Raw genomic sequence first — 13,393 nt, 5'->3', positions numbered from 1 at the left:
TGCCAGGACGACTTTTCTTCTGTGGGCGTATGTTTCGTTGCCTGGCAACCTATCTTTATCATTTTGAATAAATAATAATTTTATAAAATGTTGCCATGTTATTTAGTTATTTAGAAAATGTTACAATTAAACCAGCACAAAATAAAGGGTACAGAGAGACAGAGAGAGAAATGGGGTTTAACTTCCACTCGACACAAACTAGGTCATTTGGGGACTAACATATGGTTTAATTTTATTTCAATAATTCGCATGCGCGTAGGGGTCTTTAGCAGTGGGAGGAAACTGGAGGACCCGGAGAAAACCCACGAGGCTGGACAGGCGACCCTACTCCTTGTCACGTACAACCGGGGATTCGAAACCACGCCAGTTGACTCAATGACAGGCTTTATGATACAGCACGCACGTGCTAACCATTCGGCCATCCAACCCCCCAAAGGTTACAGTATGAGGCGTGGAATAGGTAGCTATACTGGATATAGAAAGAGGAAATGTGACAAGTTTATGTATTGGAACAACACAAATGTATGTATGGGAACAACACAAGTTTATGGGAATAACACAAGTTCTCCAAATAAAAATATGATATCACTGTTTGACAAGACTTGTAGAATGTGTCTAGCCTCATTCTTTCTTTGAGCACCTTGTTACAAATGGTGCTGAAATTTATTATGGTACACGATTCGTGTACCAATGGTAAAATGTTTATTTTGTCTTGAATATTGGATATCAGAAGCCCATCTTTTCCAGGTAAGATCAAAACACCAATTTAAATTGCAAAAAAAAAATCATGTTTTCAATGTCGAAGATTTTGGATGATATTGAGTTACGTACTTAGCTACTTTAAATTGGCTTTGCCGGACTATTGCCATTCGCTGCAGAACTTCTAGAAGGTGTCATTCGGCCTCAAAATGTCAACAATTAAGAAATTTGGCAAAAACTTTATTTCGTGAATATTTTGAGAGAAATGTTTTGTAAGGAGAAAATTTGAAAGGTACTGTGGCATTATGTAACATTGATGTCATATGTGATCGGATAACCGATCTCTCGAGATATTGGGGTTTTTTTTAGAAAAATGGGACGAACTGTCAAAAAAGTTGGTACATGTGGTTTCGTCGTGAAGTGATCTCAAATTTGTTGAATAAATTTTATTTTTATGTTGGTAAGTACACACTGCATTCTTGCATTGCAACTTATGTTGTGTATCAATTTGGAAAAAAAATAGTTTTTAATTGCTTATTCTTTATTTTGTTTGGGACTACGGAACGCCACAGGTAGCACATGCCAAAGACGACAGTCTTCAATTTATTTGCCTAATCATTTGGGCTTTTTGAAATTAAAACTTGCCAAAATGCATTATTATTAACATGAAAATTAATTGTTGGATATTTTCAATTTCTTCTAGTGATAAATTTTATGGGTTTATATATAAGTTAAAATTATCAAGTTTTAGCCTAGGCCTATATTATTAAATTATTTTTTGTGTCTTGGGTTTTTCATTTTTAAAATTATTATATAATAATTATACTATTATAATTATGTGTCGTTTATTTAGGATTTGTTTCATGTAAACTTTCCACTGATATACCTTGTAATTTTTATTCTTATTTTACAGAATTGGACAAGATAATCTACGCAGATTATGGTGGCCCTGTTGCTTTAAAGTTAAAGGAGGTAAATCGCTAATATTTGAGACCTAGAAATTGACACAAATGGGTAGCAACGCATATAATAATGTAGCTGATTTACATTCAACCGTTTCCGTTTTTACTCAAATTTCAATTCAATTATGTTCTGCGAAATATGTCAGAAGTCTCAATTGAATGACAATCTCTAGCGTCTGGTTATTCCAGTCTACAATAATAGTATTTATTGTGCATACTCTCCAGATAAGAATATGGCATCACCGCTTAACATGACTTGTGGAATATGTCTAGCCTCGTTCTTCAAGTACCTTATTACAAAAGGTCCTGAAACGCATTATGGTACACGATACGTGTACCAATGGTAAAATTATTATTTTGTCTTAAATATCGGATATCAGAAGCCCATCTTTTCTCGGTAAGATCATAACATCAATGTTGATATAAACTGAAAAATAATTTGTATTTTCAAGGTGGAAGACTTTGGATGATATTGAGTTAGAGATAAACAAGGAAAACTATGATTTCTATGGAATTTAAAGCAGCATTAAAAAATTATGTGGCATTTATGATAAAAAAAACTTTAAAATGGTACGTATTGTCAATTTATATGAAATAAAAACCTCAAAAACATTAAACATTCCGAGTCAAATAAAATATGTGAATATGGTTAATGTATCTACAATGGTAGCTTACCAAATGCAACCATTAAATACATGCCAATCAAAAACATTTCCTATCTAGACAGTTAAGTTACAATTTTGCAAAGTGACAAGTGTTGTGCATGGGCAGGGTATGCCCAAAATATCACTATTAATATTACACAAACCCTGTTGGCAAGTTTACAAATCTATGTAGGCCTTCTAGAAGACAGAAACATTGTACATCTGTGAATGGATGTGATTCATGTATGTCAGCATCTAATTAACTAGAACATCTGATATCACTTCCCACTGGAAAGTTTGGAAATAATGCTGAATGTTTTACACATGTACATGTATATTGAGAATTTGTGTATGTGCTGGATTTAGAAAATTAATTGAAAAATACACCTTTACATTATTTATTTTTCAGAAATATAGGTCAGGAACTGAAATGTGATTTAGGATTTGTTGACTTTAATATAATAACAGGTGGGTATAACAAATTGTGCACATTTAACGCGTGCACATTTGATCACAAGGTCCGTCATTGAGTCCAGTGGCGTAGTTTCAGTTGTCCACTTGTATGTGACAGGCAGTAGGGTCGCCTGTCAAGCCTCGTGGGTTTTCTCCAGGTCCCTCGACTGCTAAAGACCCCTACACACTAGCGTATTATTGAAATAAATTTGAACCATGTGTTAGTCCCGAAATGACCTAGTTTGTGTCCAGAAGACATTAAACCTCTCTCTCTCTCTCTCTGTCTCTCTCTTTCACACAAATAATGCATTCATCATTATGGTATAACTATATAATGTAATAAGCCTTAGCAGACATACATACATTAATTGTAATATAGCCCTGTATTCAAGCCATGAAAAATCCCTGCAAAAAGGCTGCTGTTATTGTAATTAGATGTCATATCCGGAATATGAAGGCTATTTGTACAATGTGTACCTCATATCATAGGGGCAATATTGCTGTCAACTGTGCCACTAGTGGTACACCATACATCTGCAGTGAAAGTAGTGCATGAAACAAAATGGCCTTTTGTTTACAAAATATTTGAAAATTTTGAGGTCCTATAACTAATTTTTGATATTTGTTTTTCAGATTTCAAGTCTTGATGGTTGGAGTTTGATTATCTGAGGAACTTTTAGCCAGTTTAATTTTCCTGTGTTCTTTTTTATAAAGCTTGTAGCTGCGCAGTCCTGACTTAGGAATTTGCTTCAATATTTGGCAAATATTTTATTTCAAAGTCATTATTTTGGATTTCCATCCATTTTTTATTGTTCTGTATCATCTCAGGCACATGTAGATACCAACGTATTTGCATTAAAGCTGGTGTAAATCCCTTTTTGAGAACCACCCATATCAGGTGTTGTGACAAAATGGTGTCACTTTACCTTGCCCTTAAATGTTCCATATACTAAACGTTAGCATGGGGCATAACTAAAAGACAAACAAATTCTAATGATTTTCTGATAATTATTTAATGAGTTGTTTACGCTTAATCATATTTTAGTGTATTATAAATGTTTCACTACCGACAATAGAAAAAATATGCGACAACACTTGTTGACTGCCCGGGCGACTTAGCTGCCGTGAGCGTATGTTTCGTTGCCTGGCAACCTATCTTTATCATTTTGAATAAATAATAATTTTATAAAATGTTGCCATATTATTTAGAAAATGTTACAATTAAACCAGCACAAAATAAAGGGTACAGTATGGGGCGTGGAATAGGTAGCTATACTGGATATAGAAAGGGGAAATGCGACAAGTTTATGTATGGGAACAACACAAGTTTATGTACGGGAATAACACAAGTTTATGGGAACAACACGAGTTTAGGTATGGGAACAACACAAGTTATACTATGAGACAAAACAGGTTTCTTAAATTTTGACACAAATGTGTTGATTCCCCACACAAGTTTAAAACAAGCCAAAATGAAACTCGAAAAGTCGACAGCACAACAACAAGCCAAATTCATAGGTCGCTAATATCGCTAATTTCCTAATTTCAAATTTTCGAGTTGCATTCACGCTAAGTGTGAGTGCTAATGCCTTCTTACTGATAATTGATATACTGGATATAGAAAGGGGAAATGCGACAAGTTTATGTATGGGAACAACACAAGTTTATGTACGGGGATAACACAAGTTTATGGGAACAACACGAGTTTAGGTATGGGAACAACACAAGTTATACCATGAGACAAAACAGGTTTCATAAATTTTGACACAAATGTGTTGATTCCCCACACAAGTTTAAAACAAGCCAAAATGAAACTCGAAAAGTCGACAGCACAACAACAAGGCAAATTCATAGGTCGCTAATATCGCTAATTTCCTAAATTCAAATTCTTACTGATAATTGATATACTGGATATAGAAAGGGGAAATGCAACAAGTTTATGTATGGGAACAACACAAGCCAAAATGAAACTCGAAAAGTCGACAGAGCGACAACAAGCCAAATTCATAGGTCGCTAATATCGCGATGTATAATTTTCCTAATTTCAAATTTTCGAGTTGCATTCTGGCTAAGTGTGAGTGCTAACGCCTTCTTACTGACATAATAAATACAAAATTATGACAAAGTCGAAAGTCGACATTACGCTACAAGAAAATGCAAGTCGAAAAGTATCCATATTTGTTTAGGGTTTGGTTTTGAGTCTTGACATCGGTTTGCGTATTTGCATAATTTGAGAACTGAACAAAATAGCTGCAGCTTCTTTCATATACTTTTTATTTGTTGTCATAGAACAATTTCTCTCTGGACATGGTTTTAAAGATAGTAAATTTGGTGTATTATTAACATATCTAGGTGTAACATACCATAATATAATTTTGCGTTCTTTATAGGTAGTTTTATGGGAGCGTATAGGGGTCAATAGCGAGATCGATACCGCAATATTAAGTTGGTAATATGTCAACATATTGTGATTGTTCTGATGATTTTATGTCTAAAAGGACAATTTATGCCGAGTTAACTGAATAACTCGCAATGTTGTATATCGTCACTTCGTTTTAAATGCACTCGTCGACATAGCGCATGGCGATATTTCGCGAAAAAGTCGACATATTGTTACATAATCAGATTATTTGATGTTAAAGACGCTTCCTGCCAACTTGACACCTGTTCGTTATCGACATGCCTGGAGTTCGTGGTCTATGTGATTATGTAATGATTATGTAAACGTTAACTTGCTGGCATGTTTTATTTAAACTTTCTTTGTCTGATTAGCATGTATCGAATGTTAAACTTGATATGATACATTAGCCAGATGCCTAATAAGATCCTTTGTTTGGAAAGGTTTATAAACCCAGATTAAGAAACAAATAGAGAGAGAGGTCCGGCTAGGACAGGTCACGCAGGTCTGGACAATGGCCATGTAATGTAAGAGTTGGGAGTTGGCACACTCGTGCCTAGCCGAGCTAGGACATGGCTCTCTCAACACAAGCTAGTTATGGAGTCTTTAAGTTTTGTATATAATATGTTAGAAGAAGCAGAGAATAAAAGTATTTTAAGATGTTAAACTAGTCTTGTCATTCTGAACTTGATTAAGGAACCAATACTGTCACAATATACTACGGCGGAATGTAATATGTCGATATCTTAACGCACACGTGCACATTTAAAACAAAATGGGGACATATAACATAGCACGTTGATTCAATTAACTTGGCAAAAATTGTCTTTTCATAGACAAAATCATCAGAACAATCACAATATGTTGACGTATTACCAACTTCATATTGCGGTATCTATTGCGCTATTGACCCCTATGCGCTTCCATATAGTTTCGATATGATAGGCTGGTGACAATTTATAAATATATTCATGGGTATATTCCTTGACTTTTGTTACGCTTATATCTTTGCCCAGGAGGTACTGGTGCAGCATAACAGGCTTAATCACTTTGAACTTCATGACAACAGTTAATAACGATATCACCACTAGCACAACTACAATAGATCTTTTGTGAGAACTGAAAAACACACAAAAACAACATATTAAAGAAACAAAACAACATTTTATGAAACATTTGCCTCTGAAATCATTTTTATTTTAACGACACACGTCAATGTAATAATACTAAGAACGATCTACCACTATTGTAATAAAGTATCATACTTTAATGTAAAACAGTATTAGTAAGGGCGGAAGGGTCCGCAAAATAACTGTAACGCACATACAACCAAAAACAAGCCAAGAAAACAATCTACAGACAAGACAAATAAAAACAAACAACATACTGACATTGTAAGTGATAAAAGTATTAAATGAGGTAAATAGTATGGCACACATAATACAATAGACGAAATGAAATGGAGCTGGGTTGAACGTCCTGTTTTTCTTACGATGTAAGTTATCAACATCCCAAATATAGATTTACTTCCAAAATAATTAAGCGGATGGCGTCCCAAATATAGCGAGCAGTGTCCCAAACATAACTTCATTTCTATTTCTAAAAATAGCTATATTTCACAAATATATGAAACTTGCGTTATGAAACATGAGCCTTAAATGACAATATATATATATAAACTTGGTCATCCGGACGATCTTTAGTGTCAGGTTGGTGCTAATAGTACTAAATAGTAATATTCTGTCGAAAACCCCTGAAAGGGGTTAGATTTTAAAACTCAATTTACGAGGTAAAGAAATATTGATATTATTAATATTGTCATTGCACTGTAGAGCATGGTGTATATATATACTGAAATATATCCCACAAATGTAACCTTAACCTGGATTTCTATTTTGAATAGGGCAAGATAAGAATATTATTTATGACCATATATCTTTGGTTATAGACCATCCTCATACCATGCTTGCCAAAACGTGTTATCAGTTGACAGTTAAATACAGTGAATGCGTGAAATGAAATGTGTTTAAACGTCCTACGTTTCTGCATCGACGGGGCTAATACCCGATTCAGTGTGCTTTAAAGGGACTATCCCGATATCAAGAGAGTCTCAAAAATAAAAGTCGGAGTACGTATAGAGCACCAAAATATAGAGGAATGGGATATTTACCTTCTCTCAAAATTCCAGCTCAAAATATCGAGTCGTTTGGACGTGAATGTCAAAATTGCTTATCCGCCGGACACGTAACCCTTTTAAGATTTTGGGTCAGTTTTATCGTTGGGTGACAAGATAATCGATTCCCGTTCCTTGAGAGGTCTATGAAGTGAATGACCCATGTGCTGTACTTGATAACGAAAGGTAAATTTCAACTACACGTTATTTTTATAAAATAATACAGCATAATACAGCTTGGGACACGTCTGCATTTCCAGACGAAGACTAACGGGTTTAAGTGGTTTGAAAACTTATCACAAATATTGAGTTAGTTGCTCGGCCCTCAGCTAGAGAATTTTAAGGGATTTTAACACAAAATTAAGCAGTTTTATTCCCCAAAATATATCGGGATTAGCCTTTTAAAGGATAATATATGTTGAATTGAAATTTCATTGATCTGTGCTGTTCGCAATTTTGTTATGGGCGAACACAATTGATAACCATATTTTAAATCCGATTGAATCCAAGTTGGGATTTTGATTTTGTTTTCTTAATTAAATACTAAATAATCATTCTCAATACATATTAGCGTAGATTAAGCCGTGAGAAATTTGACTATTTAGCGAAAAATTGCAAAATCAAACCTCGCAGCGTTACTTTAAGGGAATTATCGATATTCATATCTTCGCCCAAGCTCTTGTTCATACGACTTGTTGTGTTAGACGCATAAACAGTTTTATTAAATCAGTGGATACGGTGTCATGGTGCAGGATAAGCCTGATAACTGCAATTTATGGAATCGACTTTTGGATGGAGTAAGGTAAGAAAGCAGGTGGGGAGTGGTGTGTGGACATGCAGCCTCGCCCAATTGAATTATTTTACTAGAACCACCTTATCTTCATGGATGTAGATAACTCTATTTTGAATCTGGTATATATGCTCGTAGAAACAAAACAATTGAAACTGAAATGAGAGCCATGACTGAGAAACTATAAAGATATCTATGAACTAGTAGGGTATAAGTTGTTTGCTTTTGTGATCTTTGTCGGGATCCCCCTCCCCACCCCGACCAACGGCTTCAGTACAGCTTATTTCATTTTCATTCACCTGAAATCAGGACCTTAAAGAGACAATAAGTCCATATCAACCAGAACAATTCGTCGCCATTATCAAACAGTTACACCTACAGTAAATACAAACAAATATTCCAGTCAATCTATACGATAAATTTAGGGCAACCTACAACAAATTACAACAGAAATGACTCGCGGGGGGTGGGGGGTCTTGTTTTTATCTGTTTTAATAATATATTCGTAATATCAAAGGCGTTATTGTCATCTCCATATCTCTGAGAAAATCATAAACTATGAGGGGGTCATAAATTTAAAATTGTTTAAACACAGAATCTACCGCAAGGCAATATATTTCGTCCTCGCCACAAAATGGAGTAAAGACCTTCCCAATAATAATTAGATGTTCATTGTTTTTTGTCTTTTCTCACTGTTACCTTCTCTGTCTCAATTAATAATGACGTGTATAAAAAGATCTGATCAAAGATTGCAATTAAAAAAAGCAGAAGAAAACTTTCAAAAATAAATAAAGTGGAAGTGTATAAAAATAAACATTATTTTCCATCTAACTGTAAGTTTTAGTTCATTTTATGGCTTATCAACGTTTTAATTTTGAATTACTTATATATGGGACACCAAATTTGTTTGGAGTACTAAGGGGTCCCTAAGGGTCTTAATTCGGCCCTGCTAAAATATCATACCTTGGCCCGAGGCTCCATATGCAGCATTCAACAAAGAAAACTGTAATAGTTTTACTCCTGAGCTAATTTTTCCATCTTCGTATCAGACATTTTATAAAGTTTGTATAATCCCAGATTTTATGTAAGAATAACAATAAATATTTAAAGGAGCGGTCCCCTGGTGTATTTTAGTCAATAAAACTGGTTTATTTAGGAGGTTTTAATTGGGGATTTAACATCCACTACCGTTCTGGGTGATATCGCAGACAAACCGGTATGCATACGCGGGTATCTTTCCTATAGAGTTAGTGGGGGGGGGGGGTGAAAAGGCGCCCGTCTCCAAACCATATACGCCCTTACCAGGAATCGACCCATGACGCCCAGCTAGCTAGCGCGACACTCTAGACAACTGCCCCACCCCCACCCTCAATTCAGGTGGAACGCGTTTATCATATGCCTGTTTGGTTATTTGAGGTTTTGAAGAAATACAAGTCCTTATAGTTATGTAATTCCATTATAAGTAAATCTATCGAACATTTTCGAACGGCTAGATGTTTTTATTTTAAAAATGAGCACATTTTGGCTTTTTACAGTGTCCCATGAAATCCGGGACTCCCTTTTAACGTTTTATACGGCATATATTTCAATTGATGTGTTCATGATATTATGATTGCCAGTTACAAATTTGTTAAAAAAATCTGCCTATTGCAGGTCCTTTTTAGGTGTGAAATGTTATCTAAATTATTAATTAGACATTAATTAACTTATCCAGATGTCATCGCTAGCCCGCGATGTTTACTGGATTTGAATACATTTTGTGATGGATGGATTTAACGTAAAAATGGATAATCGACACTTTGTTTTTTATCGTACCGACTTTAGCAATGGTGATCGAGGCTAGGCCTAAAATCCAATCGCTAATATCTCGGTTCAGAGAGGAGCAATTTGGCTGACATTTTCAACATATTCTCTTTACATTACCTCCTTGAATTTTACTAAACGATGATACCAATCCTCGCTTTTCCGCAAACAAAATTTGATAAGGCTGGTGGGGATGGGACGACTTTTCTTGATTTAAATCTACATTCGACACCAATGATAACAACCTGTTTTGTTTTGGTTTTTTGGCGGGTTTGTTTTTTTGTTTTATTTTATTGGGGGGGGGGGCTAACAAATATTTAATTTGTAAATGCGGATTTGCGACCACTGTCAATCAAATATAAAATTGTGAGGCAATCAATTTGCGATTTATTAGGGCTCAGGGTTGTAGAATAACACGTTTTATTAAAATGTCTCTTTTTTTCTGTCCATCCCAGTGATTCAATTTGATGAGTTTCAAGGTCAAATGTGAATACATCTATTATTTAAGAAATGTGCTCACAGATATGTTCTTATCGTAGCTTGGCTGCCAGTTGATTTCTGTGAGAAGTATATTCATTGGCCATTCCAAGATCTCAAATCATCCCTAATATGTCTCTGAAATAAAACGAAATGACATGGGGTTTAACAGCGAACTTTTCCGCGCTAAGGGACATGGAGGAAGCAGAGCCACGGAATACTCTTATTTCGAATTCCAACTGTCAATGTTATTTTACGACTAGACACTGTACCTGACCAGACCTTCTGTCCTGCAGCAAGGACAGGAAGACAGAACGCTGGAAACTGCCCGGGAAGGGTCTCGGCCAACACCGCCAGCTACCGTGATTTCCCGAATGAGATACTGCTTGGTTCAAAATTAATTTTATACAACTGGTGCTAATGTATGACATTACTACTAGTGGGTGAAACACGATAGCAGCAGGTAAAGGTTAAAAAATGCGCACTCAGTTTATCATGCTTATTGACAATACTAAATATTTCATTGTTCTTTTATTTTCAGAAAATATTTAAACATACGGACGTTAGTGTTTCTGGTAACAACCGCCATATTTATATATTTCGCAATACTACTATTGCCAGCCTTAAAATGGAGAACGGAAGTCAAATTCCTCCATGCCCTAAAATTGGACACAGAGCATAAAAGGATTCATGACTTAACGGAAACAGAGCATAAAAGACTTCATGGGTTAAAATCTGAAAAAGATCATAAAAAGCTTCATACATATATAGATGGTAGATTAAAGGACAATATTGGTGCCAGTCATTATCACATATGTGATAGAGCTGGTTAAACACATTCCAAATATAATTTTAACACAGAGATCATTGCTACGATAGCTGAGTAATACAGGTTTCCTGAGTCGGAAGTGACGAACGCCAAAGGAAAACACGAGTATCTCTCTACATAACTGACTGATGTGACGAGTGATAACGGATATACGGCCGAATTTCTGCACACTAATAATTCCTTCGAAGGCCCAAAGTTGATATATGGGACTGTAAGAGGATACCTGACAATTCAATAAAGTAATTGAATGTCATCAGATAAGAGAACACGAGAAAAATAGAAATAGTCCGTACATTCCCTTGTTTATATTCATTCTATATCTTATAAAAACATGGTAATGCACGGACTTTTTCTGTTTTTCTTTCGTGTTCACTTATCTAGTGGCAGTCAATTCTTTTTATGAATTGTCAGATATCCTATCACAATCTCATACAACAACTTTGGGTCTTCGAATGAATTATTAGTGAGCAGAAATTCGCCCGTATTATCCGTTATCACTCGTCACATCAGTCAGTTATATAAAGAGATGACTCGTGTTTTCCTTTGGCGTTCGTCACTTCCGATTCTGGAAAACTGTATTACTCAGCTATCGTAGCAATGATCTCTGTGTTAAAATTATATTTGGAATGTGTTTAACCAGCTCTATCACATATGTGATAATGACTGGCACCAATATTGTCCTTTAACATCACAATATGAAATTGAAACTAGCTATAAAGAACGTTCCACCTAGATATGTTAATAATACACCAAATTTACAACCTTTAAAGGCGTGTCCAGAAAGAAATTGTTTTACGACAACAAATAAAAAGTATATGAAAGATGCTGCAGCTGTTCTTTTCAATGTCCAGATTATGTCAATACCCCAACCGCCGACAAGACCAAATCCAAACCAAATATACTGTCGTTTACTTAAGAACGACAGGAGGAACTTGTTGAAACGTAGTGTGAAATAAACCCAGTGATTGTTTTCCATATAAATTTGCGTTTTATTTCATATGTTCAGTTACTAAATGCCGTATAAGGATTTCATGTGATATATTCCGACATAAGCATCCCGATAAGATCCCGTACACACGTAGACAGATAGTTAACGGTAAATACCGCATGAGCCGAATACACTCATAAAGCCAATCTGTTTTACAGACCTAATGCGACATCCGTCTTTTATCTCTGTCCAAGATGACTGACCTTTAAAAGGTTAGATCGCTGTAGTTCTAAGGGTGACGTCACATCACAATGTTTACCAACAAAGCAAGATGACATCGATAACGCCAAAAAAGATTACTTCTGTGGCTTGTTTTTGTTGTTTTAAAACAAACACGAGCAGGTCAATCAGATTAGACGGTAAAAAATGTACTTCTGAAAGAATTCAGAGTAAACAAACAGAAAAAAACGTCAAATTGATGGTCACACGTGCGTTGTTTACATCGAACGTAGTAATATGAACTGGTACGGGCAGAATTATATCGTTTTACCCATTTTACGCCTCCGCGTACTATTTTCTGTACCTATTTACGCTAATTATGGAATATTTTTTATCAAGATATACTTCAAACACCTTTATTTATTTTTCTAATACTAAAAAAAAAATGTTTCAGAATTAAATTTGTCGAAAGAAAAAAGTTAATATTTTGTAGTCATTAAGTCACATCGATGTCATCCATATCAGTGATTGTAGCGGCCAAGCGAATATTCACTGCGGATCAGTGTGTCATAAAGCGTGTAAAGCGTGTAAATTACACACTGTCACAATGCTTGGATAACACACACAAAATTATCCGACCATAGTCTATTTTGTTTACTCCTTGATCTGTCTGAGTGTGAACGGGGTTCGGGTCTGTTTTTTGTAACAAAATTAGAGAGATTACTCATGATGAAACAGATAATGATTTATTCATATCAGATATTTTAACCTGGTGGGATAATTTAAAATATAAAATGAAATCGTTTTCTCAGAAATACTCCATTAATTTAAAGAAAGCTGTAAAGAAGAGGATATATGGCATACAAAATATGTTACAACGTGAATATTCTCGTTTATCCAAATCCAATCTGATTAAAATACAGATCTATATTTCGTTTCGTTTTAATACTTTTGATGGCCTACACTACATGAAGATCTGACAAGTTATAGCGATAGGTCACGCCAGGAGTCAAAAGAC

The 13,393-nt window shown here is 35.2% G+C and overlaps 1 long non-coding RNA gene across 1 annotated transcript; it reads left to right on the top strand.

The window, feature by feature from the left end:
* Positions 1-1,605: 1,605 nt before the first annotated feature.
* LOC126815679 (uncharacterized) lies at positions 1,606-3,862 on the top strand. Its single transcript, XR_007678036.2, has 4 exons — positions 1,606-1,671; positions 2,114-2,231; positions 2,715-2,773; positions 3,392-3,862. It is a non-coding gene; the product is annotated as an uncharacterized LOC126815679 (long non-coding RNA).
* Positions 3,863-13,393: the final 9,531 nt, after the last annotated feature.

This window comes from Patella vulgata, chromosome 3, assembly GCF_932274485.2.
Source record: "Patella vulgata chromosome 3, xgPatVulg1.2, whole genome shotgun sequence".
NCBI lineage: Eukaryota > Metazoa > Mollusca > Gastropoda > Patellidae > Patella > Patella vulgata.
Note: the sequence above shows the minus strand (reverse complement) of the source record. Positions and strands in the feature narration are given on the sequence as shown.